This window comes from Neofelis nebulosa, chromosome 1, assembly GCF_028018385.1.
Source record: "Neofelis nebulosa isolate mNeoNeb1 chromosome 1, mNeoNeb1.pri, whole genome shotgun sequence".
Lineage (NCBI taxonomy): Eukaryota > Metazoa > Chordata > Mammalia > Carnivora > Felidae > Neofelis > Neofelis nebulosa.
Genome location: NC_080782.1, coordinates 211498346 through 211520108, shown reverse-complemented (window position 1 = coordinate 211520108; position 21763 = coordinate 211498346).

Sequence of the window (21763 nt, the reverse complement as noted above, 5' to 3'; positions counted from 1 at the left end):
ACCACAATTAATACATTGAAAACTCCCATCCACCCTAAAATCTACCTGGAGCCAACTCCCCATTCTTATCCCAGAAAATCACTGATTTGACTATCACAACACACAGTGTTGCCTATCTTAAAAAGTGATATGAATTGAATCACATAGTTATTTATAATTGTATAACACTTTAAAGATTATATTGATGTGATATCTATAGTTTAAAAAAAATAATTATTGTATAGTATTCCATTTTATGTTTATGTCTACATATGTTTATCTATTCTGGTTTTGAACATTTGAATTATTTTTAATTTGGTGCTGTTAACAGTAAAGCTACGATGAACAATCTTATACATTTTTGTTGACATATATTTTCATTTCTTTTAGGTAAATATCTAGGTGTGCAATTGCTGTGGCATATGGTAAGTGTAGATTTACATTTATAAGAAATTGTCAAATGGCTTTCCAAATTGGTTGGACAATTTTAAATTTCCACCAATAATGTATTAGCACTCTGGTTTCTGCACATCCTCACATCCTCTCCAAAACTTAGTGTTGTCCATCTTTTTAAATTTTCGCTTCTAGTGAGTGTGTAGCGGCATCTTATTGTGATTTTAATATGTATTTGCATTATTCTGATAACTAAAAACCTGAACAATTTTTCTGGGGATATTAGTTATATGCATGTTTATGTGTGTACCTTCATACGTGTGGTGTCTTTAACTTTCTAAATACTTTTGTTGTGTTTTTCTTCTTATTTATTGACTTATACTTTTTTTTTTAGATGTTCAAGATACAAATTCTTGGTCATATATATTTACTGTGAACACTGTATTCCAGTGCGGCTTTACTTTCCATTTTTTAAAATGGAAGTTTTTGAAAAACAATAGTTTTAACTTTAATGAAGTCCATTTATCAATTTTTTCTGCTTTAATTAGTGAATTCTATTGTTTATATATATGTATATGCATATATATGTGCATATGTGCATATGTATTTATATGCATGCATACGTTCTTATTTGTGTTGACCTATACACTTTAAAACAACATAAGAATCTACCTCAATTTATGAGTCTATAGAATAAGAAAATTATAGCATTCATTTTTTAGGATTTTTGGCATTACTGAGAAAATTTGTGTAAAATACTTTGTAAGTGATCCAGTGCATAATAAGCACTAAATAAATATTAGTTATTATTATTGTTAAATCAGTCAAAAATTCTGAGATTAATTCAATAAAATTTCTGAGCACGAGTTTATAATTAATACTTTATATATTTGTGACAATAACTTGAGTCAATCAACAGATTAATTTGACAACCCAGCATTGTATCAGTTCTTATAATAAATCCAACAAGTCATGTGTAATATATATATTCTGAAAGCTAAAGGAGATTGATAAGGAAATGAAAGATGTAAATAAACTAAGAGATAAACCATCTTCATGAACAGAAGACTCAATGTATTTAATACTCAATATTTTGAAGATGTTAATTTTTTCAAATTGATGTATAGCTTAAATGCTATCACAGTCAAATTAATTTTGTGAAAAGAAAAACAAAGTTGGAAAAGTTAACACAATGAAAATATTTTTAATGTTTATATATTTTTGAGACAGACAGAGACAGAATGCGAGTGGGTGAGGGGCAGAGAGAGAGGGAGACACAGAATCCAAAGCAGGCTCCAGGCTCTGAGCTGTCAGTACAGAGCCCAATGTGGGGCTTGAACTCACAAGCTATGAGATTATGATCTGAGCTGAAGTCTGATGCTCAACTGAGTGAGCCACCCAGGCGCCCTGAAAACTTAACATTATGATTTAATATATATAAATTAAGACAGTGATTAAGGAAGTTTAATATTAGCATAAAGACAGACATATGGAAAATAGAACAAAAGAAATAGTTCAGAAATACTTTCACACATATAGAATCCATTGATTTTTTTGAATAGGTATTAAGGAAAAGCAATTGGGAAAATGTCTAGTGTTTTCAACAGATGTTACACGAACAATTGAACATCTCACAAGAAAAAATAATTGAAATATATATTCCATCTTTTACACCATATTATAGTTAAAAAAATAAGATGAAATAAGTTACATACTTAAATATTATTATCTTTTTAATTCTAAAGTAAAAAGAAGAGAAAAATCTTTGTGACACTGGGTTATCCAAAGATTTTTTTAGAACAAAACATAATACAATAAGTACAAGACTGGGGCACCTGGGTGGCTCAATTGGTTAAGCATCCTACTTCAGCTCAGGTCATGATCTCGTGGTTCATGAGTTCAAGCCCTGTGTTAGGCTCTGTGCTGACAGCTGGAGCCTGGACCCTGCTTGGGAGTCTGTGGCTCCCTCTTACTCTCTACCTGTCCCCTGCTCATGTTCTGTTTCTCTCTCTCTCTCTCAAATATAAAAAATAAATAAAAAATAAATCAATAAAATAAAAGTTTAAAAAATTAATATACTGAGCCAAAATTTAAAACTTCTGCTCTTTAAAACCACTGTTGAGAAAATTAAAAGATAAATCACTGACAAGATGAACATTTTTTCCGAAACATACATCTGATAAAGATCGATAAGCAGAATTTAAAAAGCTCTTACAATTAAATAAGAAAAAAAACAGTTGATTAAAATTGGGCAATATTGGGCAAAAACAGACAATTCACCAAAAAGGAAAAATAGATATCAAATAAACACATGCAAAGATGGTCAAAATTCTTAGCTATTAGGTACATAAAACTTTAAACTATAATGAAACATGACTTCATATTTTCTAGAATGCCTAAAATTTATAAAACCAAAGACGAAAACAACAAGCAATATCTGACATATATGTGTTAATAAAAAAAAAACAGAATCAGTAAAAATTTCACATATTGCTGGTAAAGGATGAAAATGACACATTTGCGTAAAGTAACATTTATAGAGACAAAATCATATCCAGGACTGCCATGGGTTGTGGGTGGGGAGAAGAGATTCACTACAAAGGCACCTGAGGGAGAGAATTTTGTGGAGTGATAAAAATGTTCCAAAACCAATACTGGTAGTGGTTACATAACTGTCAAGATTTGCCAAAACTCATTGAATTTTTACCTTTTAAAGAGTGAAGCTTACTGTGTGTAAATTACACGCTAGTAAACCTGACTTAAAAAAATGAAAGGAAAGTAAAAATTTTTTTGACAAACAAAAGTTAAGTTTTGTTTGTCTACAGCAGAGTTGATTTCAGCAGACATGATTGCAAATGTATTTCCAACAGAAGGAAACCAATCCCAGCAAGAAGCCATACTTCCATGCGAAATGAAATGAAGACCATGATAAAGGTAAATACATTGATATATATAAATAAATACTGACTGTTTAAAGCAAAAAGCTAATTAAAATTTCTTAAGGGCATATTTTAAGGAATCTCTTTAAAAATGTATATGCATAAATAAAATTTATGAAAATGGTTGCACAAAAAATTTAAAGATCTTAACTTTTAGGATATTTAGAAAAGAAATATTAAGAATAATTATGTCAAAAATTACCATCATCTTACATTGATAGAATAATGAAATGAATTAGCCAAATATTTCATACGGGTAATATTATTATGTGCCCAAAACTATAAAATGTTGGCATATATTATGGAATTAGCATGAGAATATTTTCATACATTAACATAAATGAAAATAAATATATACAGTTATATTTAAAACAAAATATTTAACATCTGTAAGTATTTAATTAAGTAATATCTGTAAATTAAAAGTTGGATGTATTCATTAATTAGGGTACATCCATGTAAGATGTTGGCATGGCCCTTAGAAAACATTCCTTTGTCTACTTAGAATTCACCTTCTTTTGCAGAATTGTCTTAATATATAAAAGGCCCAAAAATGCCTGAAATGTGAAGGGAAACATGGGTATTAATGATGCTATTATAAGGTACATAATGTATAATAATGTATTATACAGCATGTAATGATACTATTATAAGGTACACTATAAGAATCACTGAAATTTTCCATTGATAGGTGAATTTTCTAATTGAACCTAAGGCAATATTTTCTTGTAAGTGTTTGTTTCAGATAAAGTGATTTAGGATTTAATGAGAATTAGTATTCTCATGTGCCCCTACAACCTATGCTTTTTCCACAAACAGAAATTTCATGTTTTATTTTTTTTTTTAATTTTTTTTTTCAACGTTTTTTATTTATTTTTGGGACAGAGAGAGACAGAGCATGAGCGGGGGAGGGTCAGAGAGAGAGGGAGACACAGAATCAGAAACAGGCTCCGAGCCATCAGCCCAGAGCCCGACGCGGGGCTCGAACTCACAGACCGCAAGATCGTGACCTGGCTGAAGTCGGACGCTTAACCGACTGCGCCACCCAGGCACCCCGAAATTTCATGTTTTAATGCAAGGTTCTCTATTATCAAGAGTAATCAAGAACATGAAAAACAAGTACTCTGAGATCAAACTAGTTAAAGCCAGTATATTCTAGATAAAGATCTAGAAAAATGAATCTGAGAGAAAATAGAGTTCAGGGTAGTTTTTTATGTATGCTTATATATTATTCTCTTGGTAAAAGAAAAGGATGTTTGAAATATGGGACCAGACTCACATTGATTCTTTCATTGCTTCTGGTCTTATTCCAGTAACACAGTAATGTGCATATCAATATCCCTGCTGGGAAGCAGCATCATTAATTTTCTATTTTCTCATATCCTAGCTTTGCCTATTCCACATTATTTTCAGAAACATTATTTTTTATCATCTTCTATAGTTTTTAAATATTCTCAGGGAAATGTTTTAAAAATTTAAAACAATCTATAGGTTTCAGTACCATTAAAATAAAAATGCTGTTTTAAATGTATTAATAGATACTATTTGGGGTTGTATATATTATCATCTCTGAAACTTCAAGGTAGCCTTAAGTGATATTGAATTGCCTATAAAACATGTTAAAACTTCTCTCTTCTGGAAGTCCAAGACATAGCCTTTGAATTGGGACGTTAAGAAAGAGTTGAACTGATACTGGATAAAGTGAGCTTTTCTCCCTACTCAACCTCTCTACTCCCGTTATGGAACCAAATAAAGAATATATGGCACTGAACTTGGTTAAATTGAATGGAACTTCCTGATTAACTAGTATGGCCTTAGGCATCAATTTCAGAGGAATAATTCAAATTGTTAACAATAAGAAGAGTTAATTGACTATGATGTTAGGTAGCAAGATCACAAGCTAGATTCATGGAGTCAGGTAACGATGTGGTGCATAGTATAATTAGAATTTAAGAGCATTTCAGTTTTAAGTTAGCACGAATTCAGTAATAATTGAAGGCCCAATTTTACAGGGTTAGTGATATGGTTCATTTTAGCCTTCATGACTTAAATGACAGGTGCTTGTACCTGTACAAAATATTCAAATAATTTCCAGTGATTGGTGATGCAGCATACAATTTTAAATTACTATCATGAACAAATAGTCTGTCTCATAGTCTTCCCCTCACTCACCTGAACCTTGTAAGGTCAACAAACAGTCTGCATAAGAGCCTTATGTTAAACAATATGAACTAGGTTCCATGGTTCATCTAAATTATACTCTTATCTATATTTCTAGTAAACACTCATTCCAGCTTCTGGTCTATAGGGCACATCACTTATTTTTTTAAAGCTTATTAGTCACTCTCCTTACAAAACACTAAAAATAGTTGATTCTTCCTTGTTGTTTTGCTTAATGGAACAAATAATGTTAAAGCAGCAATTGATTCATAGCTACACTTCCTCAAGGAAATCTCAGTCAGGGCAAGAAACTGACAAATACGGGGAGAGAGGGATTGTAGCTAGTTGCTAACATAGAGGTTCTCAAATAGGTTTATTGAGACTATAGTGTGGGACCCTTTAAATCTTCCTGAGATGAGTGATAAGGCAGGGTGAGAAATTTACAGAGAAATAAAGATTAATTCATGTTAAGACTCCATCGTAAGAAGTGATTTCTTAGACATAGAACAGCAAAAAGCATATTCAAAGAAAAGAAGAACAACAAAGCATAGTATACTCTGGAAGCTATCTACATATCAGTGAATTACTGATAATATATTATTAATATTTGTTTTAGAAATCTGTGAGAATGAAAATGAGATGTTAAGAAAGAGACAGTAAAGATAATTTATTCACAATCCACTTGGAAAATTATGTCATGTCTGTATCATGCACTGGGCTTGGTATTAGAGATTATGTGAACAAATGAGATAGACATATCCCTGTCTTCACAGACCTTACAATCAAAGGGGCAAGGACTGGGAATGGAGGTACAGAAAAGGTATTAAGAAAATAATCATAAAAACATGGTGTGAGGACATACAGCCCTGATAAAGAAATGTAAGGTAGGATTTTGCAGCAACTCAAAGGCCAGAAACATTTATCTGTTGAAATGAGGTCTCTTCTGAATTCTGTATCATAGGGTTGAGATTCTATTGTGTATTTATTGTGCATGCAGAATTATTTACAGATTATGTTATACACATGAGAGATAGAGAACTAAATTAGAATTTTAGAAAATCATTTTTTAAAATGTTGACAAAAGAATGGGGGAAGATTAGAACCAATGCTGAAATACCATTTAAGAGGCAAATGCCACACAACAGACAAATTATACGAGCCAAATCCAAGGCAGTTGCAGTAATAACAAACAGGAGTGTATTGATTTAAGAAACTGTTAAGAAGTAGAATTAATGTAACATATATATCAAGCATAAATTTTATTTTTGATGTCTTTTACTCCCTTTAAAATGAAAATAGTCAATACTATCCAGGGTAAAAGGAAATGGCCACTCCTGAAGATTGTATACATTGTTATATCTCTTTTGGGAAATATGTTGGTAATATGTGTAAAGAGTCTTCAAATTACTCATGATCATTGGCAGTTATTTTTACTTCTAGGAATCAATCATATGGAAATAACTGTAAATAAAAGTGTCTTACACAAGGAGTTCAATAAAGCATTATTTATAAGAGTAAAATAAATGGAAAGTGCCTAAATCTTCAATTCAGTAATTATTTTTTAGTGTACAGTTTTTAAAAAGTAGATGTTTAATAGTATAAAGCAAAAACAAGATTACATGGTCTATAGTATCGAACCTACTGAAAAATATGCATAAGATAGAAGAGATTGATCAAAGTTGTAGATTTTAACACTAGGTCATAAGATCATTTAGTATTTTTTCTTTTAAATTTATTTTTAAAATATTTTAATAGAGACTTCTATTATACTTACAGTCAAAGAAAAGTTAAATTTACTTCACTATTCTTAAGATGTGGTAACCCACTGCATGTAGTGGTAAGAAATAAAAATAATAATGCAAATTTAAAAGATTTCTAGCTTTCTGGCTTGACATGGATACTATATTTTGAAGGAAAAAATGTGTGTAAATTTGAACTTGTTGAATCAAGCAGATTTAGAAAATTTCAAGGGAGACCAATAAACACTAAAATGTGGCTAGCTAAGTACATATTTGAGGAACATGGACTAATGTATACATATTAGTCAGGGCCATGCCCTAAGATAATAAGCTAATACCACTAAAATAGTATGTGCAAAGAATGCCAGAGATGGACTTATGGATGGTACACACATCAACATGCAACTAAAAAAAAGAAAAAAAAAAGATTCGATCATAGATATAAGAAGACAATTAATGTACTTATTTATTCCGATAACAAACAACCCATTGGTTTTCAATTTAACATATGTTTTAATCTAATTGTAAGTCAAGGACTAGTCTACACCCAATACTACAAGAATTCAGCTTCAAGGAGACAACTGAGGAGTTTTGCAATTAGGTAATAGGTGAAGGCTGTTCAAAATCACCAAAGGACAAGTTGGCAGCATAGTTAGGGAACCCTGTGCTAATCTCATCTTTCCAACACAGCTAGATCAACATCAAACCATTTTGAACACGTAGGAAATCAATCTGAGAATTATGAGAACAATCTGCATAATTTGAGGGAGAGAATGCAGCAGGTACATGGTGTAGAGAGGCAAACTGGGGAAGAAAATAGCCACAGTACCACAGAGGGCAGGCAGCCATTTTCATGTAGAAGAGAAGACAGAAGGAGGGGTAGAGCAGTGCATCAGGTTTGCACAAGAAAGCACTCTCCTAGAAGGCAGCTAGAAAGAAAGAAAACATGCACAGAGTACTGTACCAAAAAAAACAAAAAACAAAAAACAAAAAAAACTGTTCCCCAAAACCATGGATGGGGGAAAAAGTAGAGGATTGCAATACCGCCAGGTTTTTTTTTTGTTTTTTTTTTTTTGGTTTTTTTTTTATTAACAGAGGAACACAGAGTCTGAAGTCAGAGGTCAGCACCTGGAAGTGCTCCAGGGAGGAAGAGGGCAGAGCCTGGGAGCGGGCAGCATGGTCTAAAGATCCCTTGGGTGGCATGGGGAGTAGCAGTTTCCCTGCTTGGAGTGTATTTGGTGGAGGTGATACTACCTCTCCATGGACAAAAGACACAATGGGAGCCATCAAGTCACCACGTTCACCCATATAGGAACAAAGTCACCAGCTGAGGGCAGCAAATCCTGGTGCCAGCTTTATGTTGTGATTTATCACAAACTCTGAAGCCTCTGTGTGGTCATGTGACCATTTCCTGGGACAAGTCAGTACCAGGCAAAGTGTGGGGAAACATTCCCTAAGAGGATCAGTGTGGGTCTGAGCCCTAGGGGTCTCTGTAGTGTGGTTCTGAAACACAGCCACACCTGAGATAAAACTCTGGAGGGAGGCACCACCTGGTAGGTAGATAGCTTGGACACAGACATGGGGAAGGCAGGGAACTGACAGAAGTAGGGGACATGGAAGGGGTGACTGATCACTTGTCTCTGAGGGCATGAACTCTTGCTCTAGAGACTAGAGAATGGGGTGAAACCATTTTCACCATTAGCCCACCAACACTTTTCAACTCCAATGAGCTAAACAGCACCACCAACTGGAGAACAGAGCAGTTACATCAAGCCCTTCTATGTGCCCTCAGACCCATCCCCAGTAGGGCAAGTAGGCCTGATAATCAGAGCAGCAGCAGGCCCCTCACCCAGAAGACCAGCAAAAATCTCTTCCATGAGCTTAGTCTACTGACCTTAGAATGCTGCAAAGTTTCAGCTCTAAGGGAAACTGGATCTAGCTTCATTTGGGTTTTTTTAGTTAGTTTGTTTATTTGTTCATTATTTGTTGCTGCTGTGGCTTCTGTTTTGTTTTTGTTGCTTTTTTCTTTTGTTTCTTGGATACAGAAAGAAAAAATTATTTTTTTATTTTATTTTATTATTTTTTTCTCTCTTCTTTTCTCTTTTCTCTTTTTTCTATGAAGTTTCTCTTAACAAGCAGACCAAAACACACCTAGGATCTACTTCCTTTATTTGATTTTTTTTTAATTTTCAAATTTTTATTTCATTCTGTTATTATTATTGGTTTTTCTTCCTCTAAAATACAAGATGGAAGAATTCACCTCAAAAGGAAGAATAGGAAGAAATGAGAGCCAGGGATTTAATCAATGTAGATATCTGTAAGATGTCTGAACTAGAATTTAAACAGCCATTATAACAATAACTAGTTGGGCTTGAAAAAAAACATAGAAGACACCAGAGAATCCCTTTCTGTAAAAATAAAAGACTAAGATCAAGTCAGGTGGAAATTAAACATGCTATAACACAGATGCAAACCCAAATGGAGGCCATAAAAAGGAAGGTAGATGAGGCAGAGGATCAAATTAGTGATACAGAAGATAAAACTATGCAAAGTACTGAAGCTAAAAAGAAGAGGGAAACAAAGGTCAGGGATCACCAAGGCAGACTTAGGGAACTCACCAATTTATTAAAATGTAAACATTCGTAACATAGGAGTAACAGAAGATGAAAAGAGAAAAAAAGGGGGAAGAAGTATTATGTGAGTAAATTATAACTGAAAACTTCCCGAATCTGGGAAAGGACAAAGACATCAAAATCCAAGAAGCACAGAGAACTACCATTGCATTCAACAAAAAAAAGACCATCACCAAGGTATCAGAGTCAAAGTCACAAAATGCAGACAAGGAAATAATCCTGAAAGCATCAAGGGAAAAACAGTCCTTAACTTACAAGAGAAGACAGATCAGGTTCACAGTAGCTCTGTCCCCAGATACTTGGCCTCCAGAAAGGAGTGGTCTATTCAACATGCTGAATGTGAAAAATACGCAGCCAAGAATACTCTATACAACATGACTGTCGTTCACAATAGAAGAGATAAAAAGTGCTCCAGACAAACAGAAACTAAAAGAGAATATGACCACTAAACCAGCCCTACAAGAAGTTTTAAGGAAAGACTCTTTGAGAGAAAAACAAAAACAAAAATAGAAAGGACCAGAGAGCAGAGAACATCATCAGAAACACCAATTCTACAGGTAACACAATGGCACTAAATTCATATCTGTCAATAATCACTCTGAATGTAAATGGACTAAATGCCCCAATCAAAAGACATGTAAAAATAGATTAAAAAACAAGACCTCCTCCTTTGTTGATCTCAGTGCTGGTTACAATGGTCCATTAATTTTGGGAAAATCTGTTTACGATTTATGTACATTTATGTATAATATAACATCATGTACTTCAGTAAAACACTTACCTAAAATTATTTTCAAACACATAGATTAATCCTCTCAGCAATTTTGTGCTGAATACATTTTTAAAGCTCTAGAAATTTTTCATGGAAAACTTGAAAAAATATGTAATTTAAACAACACTAAAATATTCAGCAACAATTGCTGAAAAGCAAACAGGTATTTATAAAACATGTATATAGAAGAGTCCATAGTGATCACATTACTGTGTACCTTCAAAATATTGTGGCTTTTGAAAAAGTTTTACTTTGAAACGTACTCTGATTTCTGTTAAGCATGAAATTCTTGCACAGTTCAGCAATTTATAATCTTTGGTTGAAGTTGATGCAAACTCTTTACCTATTATCTCGTAATTGCAAATGTAATCCCATTTCACCCTATGCTGTATTCAGTTTATCAACTCAAAGTTCTATCAGGGAAATTACAATAAGTACATGCATTCACAGTTTTTAACAAAAACAAATTATATACTTTAAACAAATTCATCACATACATTTATAAAACATATGTATATATATGTATATATATATATATATATATATATATATATATATATACACACACACACATACACCAAGTTCCACAAAATGGGAGATATCCATTGACACATTTATCTATCATATAAGCATAAATGTTAGTTTGGTAATTTTATTCTGTTTTCTACACAAATGCATTGGTGTCACATAAACACCCTACATAAACATTTTAGCATTTTAATCTAAATTTCTCCTGCTTTACTATCCACTAATAAAATCAAATTAGAGAAACAAGATCTTTAATATTTTTCAAACATATATTCTGAAGTAAAAAAGCAACCTTTGAAGACACAGAGCTTATAGTTGACTCAAGGAGAGAATAAAATGTATTTTGATACTGGTCTATCTTTTCATAAGGTTTCTTTAAAATCTCAAGGGTGAAGAGACAAAATTTATTTTTCATTTTTAAATAATTTTATATCTGAACCGAATTCTAGTATATCCAAGATGCCTACCAAACAGTTTTAAATCAACAGAAGTGAGTATGTTAAGATCATAACTGTCTTTCTTTTTTGTGTTTGTTACAAAGTGTTTTTGTCATAGGAAATTTCCCTGTTTTCAGCTAAGGATTGTTTTCAAGGAGAATGAGTTTTTCTCAGTTTATTTCTACCCTAGAGAAGTTCCCTATGCATATGTATAGAAAATAATTGAGAATTCTTGCTGTTTCTTCCCAGGGATTCTTTTAAGTAAACTTCTAATATCCCATAAAGGAAATAAGTAGAAAAGGTACAATTTATCTTTTGTGTTGCTTAGGAGTCAGATTGGTTTCTACTTAACAGGGAGAAATGAAGGCAACATATTAACCAATTGAATGAATCAAGTTTTTCTTGCAGATATGACCTTGTTGACATCATTTTCATCTTTGGATCATCTATGTAGTTGTCATTTGATGCCATGCCTCCTTTTTAATAGCAAAGCTATGTGGTTTATAGTAATTCATTTAAAAAAAGATGTTTCTAGAAAACATATTGCCACTTTATGAATTAGATAGCAACAGAAAAGACCCACAAATAAAATATGTAAAACTTTACCTTTAATCTTTTACTATGGTACAATAAAAATCATAAGCATGTGAAATGCATCCAGTTTTTGAGTTAAGCATACAGATGTTTAATTCTATCACTTACACTCCAATGAAAAAAATACCATCGTGAGTTTGTGTTGACTAAATTTAGGCATATTTCATGACATTAATCTCCCACACAAACTATATCTCTCATTTAAAATTTCTGTGCCATAAATTACATTCTTTCACATCTCTCCAGAATTTAAAAATCTATTAGTCTTTCATGGTCAACATCCACAAACATTCTTCTATTAACAATAACTGAAAGAAGTATCTCCTTCCCCTCAGATACCATAATATTTTATCAGTGTTTCTACAAGATTATTTAATATGTAATCATTTCTTGAAATAACATTTTAAAGCATACTTACTCTTATTTTTATAAGGTAATATCTAAAGACTAGAAATCTGAATCTACAACTAAGTATATGATTCTTAAAATATTTTCACATTTGTATTAGGTATTTATTGTTGCTGTTAATTTTTTGAATTCAACATGGAATATTTTTTTGTCATTAACTAATACACACTATACTCTGGAGAAATCACCTACTTGTTTCCACAGAATAATTGGATTAAAAATGATAACTGTATGTTATTAAAATCATGTGTTTTGTATTTTAAAGATTAGATTTCATATTTGATTTTAGCTCACCCCCTCATCCCACACAAGATGGAGTTAAATCTTCAGTGATTTGGAATTCAACTGGGACAGGCTCTTTATCACTCCCTATGCCTTTTTTTCTCTCATACCTTCCTCCTGTTGCCTCCAACTTGACTCCAGTGAGGAAGACACAATACCCTTGGCCAGCAGAGAGGGTAGCAGCTATTTGTAATCTGGCAGTGAGATTTGGTGATGCTGTTAAAGGCACAATCACGTGTTTTCAGTGACGAAAGAAGAACCCCCAAGTCCCCTTGGTTAGACTGGTATCAATATCCTTGGATAATTTGGCAAGCTTGTCATCAGTGATGTTTTCTTATAGTCATATTTGTCAAAACCAACCCAACTCTTCCTTGAGATGCAATCATGTGGACTTTCTTGCCTCTACCAGCAATTTAAAATACCCAAAACTTCTCAGGTTTCAGGATCTCATAGATGTATTGGGCATGATTCAGTTTTTTGTTTTGTTTCTGTTGTGTTTGTTTGTTTATTTGTTTTTTAATACAGCTGTGGCAGACTGATGGGAATTTTATAACAAGAGTCAGGATGCAAGTCTCTTTGATGTGGGCTTTTGACAATTGAGTCACTTTGGACTCACCTGTGGGCTCTATAATATCCTATTGCTTACAGATGCAGGGAAAATGCCCTATCATTACTTTATAAATACATGTTACACATTGATGTCAAATGTTTTGATACATATTATATGTTTATGTCATATACCTTGATACATGTTACATGAATGAATAAAAGGTGATAATCTATTAAATATTTATCACCACCCTGGGTCATATCTCAATTTTGTGGGACTAAAAAATTATATATAATAGTCTACAAAATTATGAATGTCACATATGAAAGTGAATATTTGAAATGATAAATTACAATGAACTATAAATTATAAAACTATTATGTATACCACAAACATTTAATTTAGAAGAAAACAAAGGATATTGATTAACTTTCCCAAATAACTACATTTTATTTACATTTTGGTTACCTATTTTTTAAAAAATTTTCTCTTCAGATGACAATAAACTTTTAAAATAATATTCTAAAGAGAGAACAGAAAGAAAATTCAACCTTTTCTTTAGCATGGTTGGCTAATTTTGCTCATCAGCATTGATGGCTTAAAGAAATATACCTCCACTTTACAACTTTGTTTTTAAATTTTCTTAATGTTTATTTTTGAGAGAGAGAGAGAGAGAGAGAGAGAGAGAGAGAGAGAGAGATTGAGAGCAGGGGAGGGGCAGAGAGAGATTGACAAAGAATCTGAAGCAGACTCCAGTCTCTGAGCTGTCAGCACAGAGCCTGATGCAGGGCTCAAACTCACAGACTGTGAGATCATGACCTGAGCTGAAGTCTGATGCTCAACTGACTGAGCCACCCAGGCGCTCCTACACTGCAACTTTTTATTGGTAATGTGGTGTACATTTTCAGACTTGTCAAGAAGGAAAACTTTAAGTGCTTGTATTATATGGGCTGTAAGAATTCAAGGTATTTTAACTATTCTTGTGTAGTGACAACTCTGAAATAATTTTTAATTCCTGACGCTCACTATTTTGCTGTCAGCATCTACTTCAAATTGGTTTATTATGAATTTTACATCATGACAATATAAACTGTATTTCAATAAAAATTGTACAAGTTCATTTTATCTACCAAAATTAATTCCTCAAAATGAAGCTATTATTGGCACGCTTTTATGTGCTTTTCGGACCCTATAAACTGTGTATTTCTTTACCATTACTTGCATATTCCTTCTGCTTTTTCATTCTTAGTTTGGCAATGTTATGATTCTCACAGTGTTCTTTATCTTTTGTTGTAATTTTCATTATCTCTAGTCTAGTGACTATCATGACTCTATTCCCTGTCTTTATAAAATGACCATAAAATTTTTAGTTTCTATTTCGTGTATAAAAGTTTCGACATTACAAAATTTATGAAATCTTCTTTCTCTCAGTTTATGCCTTGAGCCTCAACTGCAATAGTTTCTTCAATTATGTTTTAATTTTATAGGATCATTATTTCTAAAAAACAAATAAATTTAATAAGGTAATAAGACATATGAAGCAGTAATTCAAATTCCTTTAGAATTTGACATGATAGTGTATAAATCTATATACACTATTATAAATAATTAGGCATTACATTGCTTGTATATTATATATGTGTGTGTATATATATTTATTTACTGAAATACTATGTAATTTATATACTCACAGGCTATATATAATTATAGTACATACTATGTAGTATATTATATATTATATAGGGTAAATATTGAAGGGATCTTTACAAGCAATGGGCCCTAAGGCTTGAGCTTCTTTACATTCAAGGTAGCTCAGTCTAAAATAACATTTTTTTAATTTCACAAATGATGACACTACATTAGTATTATACCACATTAATCAAAATGAGTGAAGATATATTTTTAAAATTTTGTCATAGAGTATGCATCTAAATTTATACTCTAATTTATACTCTAAATTTATACTGTAATTCAGATAGGTTGGAGAAAATGTATTCACTTATTCATTCATTCATTTGGCTAAAAACTTTAAAAAATTAAAATAGTAAATTCATACATATTGTGTGGTCTGAAAAAGCGGTAAATAAATGAACATGGTCCTTGTGGGAGACAGAAGATATACAATAAGATGGTTTATATTAATATAAGTTATATTAAGTTATAATTACTATGGAAGTAAAAACAGCTGATATGAAAGAAAACTGATATATAACTAGGGAAGAGGATTAGGCAAATTTACATTGCACGTGTGGGACTAGCTCCCAAGGTAACATGATATTTAAGCTCATCAAATAAATAGTAGGAACTAATAGGCATGTATTATATAATATTTATTTCTCTATATTGTGATGACTAAAATAATACATTTTGGTGTAGAACTTCTGTAAAGGCACAAGAAAAAAAAAACATCAACAGAACTGCTCCTCATCAAAACAATAGTTTCACTCATGAAAATTATAAAATAAAATCACGTAAGAACTCTGGAAAATGTTCTAAAAGAACACAGTCACTGGAGAATCTTTCATTTAATCTACAAAATCCCAGTGACAACAGTAAGAGCATCTGTGGCATGTGGGACGGGGCCTACTCCCTTACTCCCACTCTAGCTCTGTGGTGTGGAAGCTTTACACAGGGTGCTCTATCTTGGTTAGGCATGGCCATGAAGATGGGGTTTGTCTCACCTCTCACCTTCTGGTGTGATACTGCAATTTCAACCTGAAAAGGACAGGTTTCTGACATCCTCATCATCCCCGCGCTTCCTGAAGCATGTAGCAGCAGCTGTACTTCCAGCAGGTACAGCTGTGAAAATGAAGTCTCTGATGTCCCATCCTGCCCTCACTTGTCAGGCAGAAGCTCTACCCAGCCATAGCAGACTGAGACTTAGGATACAAATATTTCATACCAGTATTAAGAGACTCTTAACTGGAGAGAACAAACTGAAGGTTGCTGGAGGGGAGGTGGGCTGGGGGATGAGTTAAATGGGTGATGGGCATGGAGGACGGCACTTGTTGGGATGAGCACTGGGTGTTATATGTAAGTGATGACTCACTAGGTTCTACTCCTGAAACTAATGCTACACTATATGTTAGCTAATTTGAATTTAAATAAATTGAACAAAACACACAACTATTTTAAATATATTCAAAGAACCAAAGGAAACATTTAAAATATAAAGGAGGATATGAAATAATGTCACATCCAGGAGAAAATATCATTAAAGATATTGCTGTAAAAGAAAGGAGCCATATGGAAATTCTGTAGATAAAAAGTTTAATAAGTGAAATGAAAAATTGACCAAAATGTCTTCAACAGTGGATTTTGGCTGGCAGAAGAAAGAATTAATGAATTTGAACACAGATCAACAGAGACTATGCAATCTAGAAAAAAACAAAAAAAAAGACAAAGGAACAGATTCTCTTAGAAATGTGGAACGCCATTATTCGACCAAAGTTGAGGAATGGGGATATTATGAAGGAAATATGAGAGGGACACTAATGGAAATTATATGCAAGGAAATAATGTCAAAAACATTAATCTATACACCCAGAAACTCAGCAAATTTCAAGAAGGGTAAAATGAAAGAGATTCAGCCCAGTCATATAATAGTAAAATATTGAAAGTCAAAGTTAAAGAGAAATTCTCAAAAGCAGTGAAAGAAAAAACAATGCATCATTTATTAGAGAAACTTAGTATACTAATTATTACCCAGATGTTAATAGAAAAATGGGCCACAATGTTAGGCCTCATTGCCCATGATATTCTTTAGTAAGTAGGTAGGTTAGTATATGTCTACAACATTGGTGGTGTTGAATCAATTATGGTGATTGTAAGAAAGAGTAGAATCCCACAAACACATAAAGAAAATGTATGCTCCCAGTTCTGCAAATAAATGCCAAAGAATAAAAGGGATGCCTTTAGAACCATTTGAACTGAATGATTATTTCATTCATATTCTATTTTATATGCTAATAAAGCATTATTATTTGTGTTAATTTAGGTAAAATTGATAAAACAGCTGATGATATCTACTAGCATGGTAGTCATTTGAAAATTTTGCTAAAAATGGACAAAATTAACCACTATGCAGTTTTCACTTAATAAGATGAATTTAATATAAAACATGTATTTTTTCTGTAACAAAAAAAATTAAGATGGATGAAATCTCTTTACTGTGGTTTAAATTTTTGCTTGTCATCCACCTACTAGAGGACTTCAAACTTTCATTGAAGGAAAAGGCACATGATAATTGACAAGTAAAAGGTCTTTAGAGAAAGTAAACAGAATAATTATCATATGTAAACAGACCATTAAATATAGAATTTATTAAGTGGCAGTAGCTTTGGGAAATTATATAGGTAAAACATTCCAAGAGAAAGCAGGATGTATTTGAGATTTAATGAATGTAATTTCAAACCTAACAATGATAAAATGACCTGTTTATATACTTACATGAAATGTATGGTTCTCACTTGAACTCCATTTAAGTGTAATAATCTGACTAAAACCCTACCTTGAGAAATATTAACATTTCCTCTTTAATTATAGCACACAAGATATTAGATCCAAAAGAAAATCTCATGGTAGTGAATGAGAATTTTGCATTTTCTGTCCTATGTAGTTTTCATACATGAAAATTGTCAGTTATCATCAGCTATTATAGGAAAAAAACACAAAATACAATGAATAATATAACTAACCACTATTCAGTGACAAATCAGTTGTCTTACCATTTTTTGTTTCACTTTTATAATTATTTTTAGATAAACTAGGAATTAGCCGTTCCAAATTAAGTCATTGTGTCCCCTCCTTAATCTCTATCCTCTTTTTATCCTCAGATAAGAATGATATTGTTGTTGATATTTTCCCTATTATCCCTATGTAACTTTTCCATATATAAATATATTCGCTAATATAGCAGAGCACTTTTGCATATTTAAAATTTTTATATAAACATTGGATTTATCATTCCACAACTTAAAAACTATATATCCATGTTGTTATATGCAACTCTAGTTTAATCATTTTAACCAATGGATAATGATTCAGTCTATGATTACACCAGATTTTTTGTTGTATTCAATATTTGGATATTTAAATTGCATATAATGGGAGGGGAGAGTAACATTAATCTAACAAAAAGTAGTTTACTTTTTCCAAATAATGTTTATCCACAGGAAGTTAGTTTGTTCCTAGTATTGAATTCACAGTTCATGGATATGAGTACTGAAGGGTATGTGATTCTCTTGGTCTTCCCCTCTTAATTGAATTATGAAGACCACACTATAGACATTATGGTCATTTTGAAATGAGGAGGATAAAGGAAGAAAAGTGCATACAGGTATGTGCCAACTGATCTCCCTCTTAAAGAGTTTTCCTGAAAATTCCACGTGAAGTTTTCCATATGTGTATGATTAACCAATGCCATGTCATACAGATGTTCCTAAAAGCAATTGAGGTTTGGTAATTTATTTTCTTTTCTGACTGGGTACAATAACACCCAAGTAAAATCAAGTTTACATTTTTAAGAAAAAGAGAATAAATTATATTTGTAATTTTTCTGTAATAAATAATACCATAATAACATTCTTATGAATTTATTTTACACATATGTATATGTACTTCTTTAGGATGTATATAGTTGTCTAAATATAAGGTCATAAATAGAATAACTAAATAATTTATTGCCCAAACTGGGGTCATTTCTGGAACAAAAAGGGGAGATATTCATTATTATGCCAGAAAACAGGTGAATAGTGGACTATCCCATACAAAACTAATGTTTAGAATCATCTCAGTCATATAGCATATGCCTCTTCAAATTAACCAGATATTACTAAATTGTAAATTAGTTCCAAGCTAAGATAAAACCAACAGTATTTGAGAATTTCCTTTGATCTCCATTCTAGCCAAAATTTTCCTACATCATATTTTCTAGTCTGATGTAGGAAAATTATATACTTCTAGTTTTCATTAGCATATCCATGGTCACCTGGTTATGTTTATGATCTCTTCCTAAAATTTCTGAACAGATCTATTACCCAATTATCTTTTTAATTTTTTGTCTTTGTAACTGATTTTTAGTAAATATTTATATACCTGTGTTTTATGATCATCTTACAAGGGTGTTAGTTTTCAGTGTGAGGACTAATGATGTACACACACACCAAGAGGGTGTGAAAGTTGGTTACATAATAAATATGCAGTGAGCAGGTCCATTTTTCCAAAGCTGGTCTGAAATTGGTTTCAGAGTGGGCAAAGAAGACTGGCTTGTGTTTTTTAGGATGAAGCCTTGCTGAGTGTTCCCACACATGGTTTAAACTTTAAATTCTTGCCAGCACAAGAGAAGGGAGCACCCAAATTTTCTTACCAGTTTTCCCAGATGTGAGGTAAAATGACAGGAGGAAGAGTGAGGTGAGGATTAAAAGCTCTCAGCAGCCAAAGATCAAAAAATGGCCAGACTCTTTATTACACTTAACCTATAATGTTTGATTGATAAATGAAATGGGTCATGTTTCATTTCACTGTATTTTAACTTACTTAAGCAAGCCATTATTGCATTATAATGCCTGCAGACTGAGACTGGTAAGGGAGGTGAAAATCACGGTGAAAGCTTATTTAGGAGTTCCACATCACACAGCATGCCTGGGTGGCTCAGTTGGTTAAGCATCTGACTTTGGCTCAGGTCATGATCTCACGGTTTGTGAGTTCAAGCCCCATGTCGGGCTCTGTGCTGACAGCAAAATGCCTGGAGCCTGCTTCAGATTCTGTGTCTCTCTTTCTGTCCCTCCTTTGCTCACATTCTGTTCTCTCAAAAATAAATAAACAATTAAAAAATTTAAAAAAAAAGAGTTCAACATCGTGCATTCTGTGAAGTAAAATCAGAACCTTGGTCATTCATTACCAGTGATGTCTAGACTGTATGAAGGGAATAAATAGTGTTTTGGTTAGACCTCATGTCATTGTTTTAGTGGATGTAGGGACAAGCATAACCTTGATTTATATTTTGGATAAATACAAGGCAAGACAAGGCTTCTCCCTTAAATAAAGAATCATTGTTGCTGCCATTGGCCAGCAGGTGACCCCCCCAAAATTCCGTTAACGTGCATTTATTGCTTATTTCTGGCCAGGGCATCCCTTGCCAAGATGCTTACTTGATGTTTGGCCCATTATGCTAACATTACATTATGTTTGGCTCAGGTGCTATTCTTTATTAGGTATGTTCTCTTTAAGGGATGAAAAGGCAGCAACTCCCCACAGAGCTTTTTGATATTTAATAACAGTGATACCATCTATAAAATTTGTGAACTCCTTTGATACTCACTTAGTTGTATCCAAATGACTCCCTAGGTAACCAAGTGTCTTAGTCCATTAAGGTTGCTATAACAAAATACCACAGACTAGGTAGCTTTTAAACAGAAATTTATTTTCCACAGTTCTGAAGGCTAGAGGTCCAAGATCAGGGTGCCAGCTTGATCAGGTTCTAGTGGAGCCCCTTTCAGATTATAGACTGTAGATCTTTAGATGTGTCTTTACATGGTAGAAGGTATTTGGGAGGTTTATAAGGTCTCTTTTATAATGGTACTGATCTCATTCATGAAGATTCCACCCTCATGACTTAAACATCTCTCAAAGATCCTGCATGCTAATACCATCATATTGGGCATTAGGATTTCAACTAAATGAAATTTGGGCATCACACTCAGATTATAGCACCAAGAGTCTAGGAGAAGACTGAAATCTTCCAGAACTGGGACTGCAAAAGACAGAAGACTGGGAGGCCATCCTTCCTGCATACTGGATATGCCAGAGGGCTCAGATTTGGCTCTATGCTCTAGCAGACAGGCTTTGGTGCCCATTCCTAACGAGTAGGGTGCTGCTTCTGTCTCAAAGTACAATAAGCAGCTAGGTACAGAGGATGGGGGGCATGGGTCCTATCAGAGACTTTGTTTCCAGAATAGCTCACTATAAGGCCAGCAATCGTCCCTTTCATTAACATAAAATGGGCCTGAGGAGGGCAACTTCTTCTATGAGAATAAACAGACAACTTATGGACATCATAGGTGGTCCTGAGACTCAGCAGGCCAAAGCCTCTAAAGAAAATATTTCTTCTTTTCTTTGGCATTAATAGAAGCACCTGTTTTATTGCAATTTGGGCAGATTTTAGGGCTTTTTTTTTTTTTTTTTTTTTTTTTTTTTTTTTGCTGGAGGGAGCCCTATACAAACTGTGGGGATTTGCAAGTAACAACAAATGAGCTTCAGTAAAACTTATTGGTGAAGGGTGTGTTGCTTCTAGAACTCAAAGACAACTAAAAGATGCTGAGCTAGTAGTAACATTGTGGATGCTGAGAG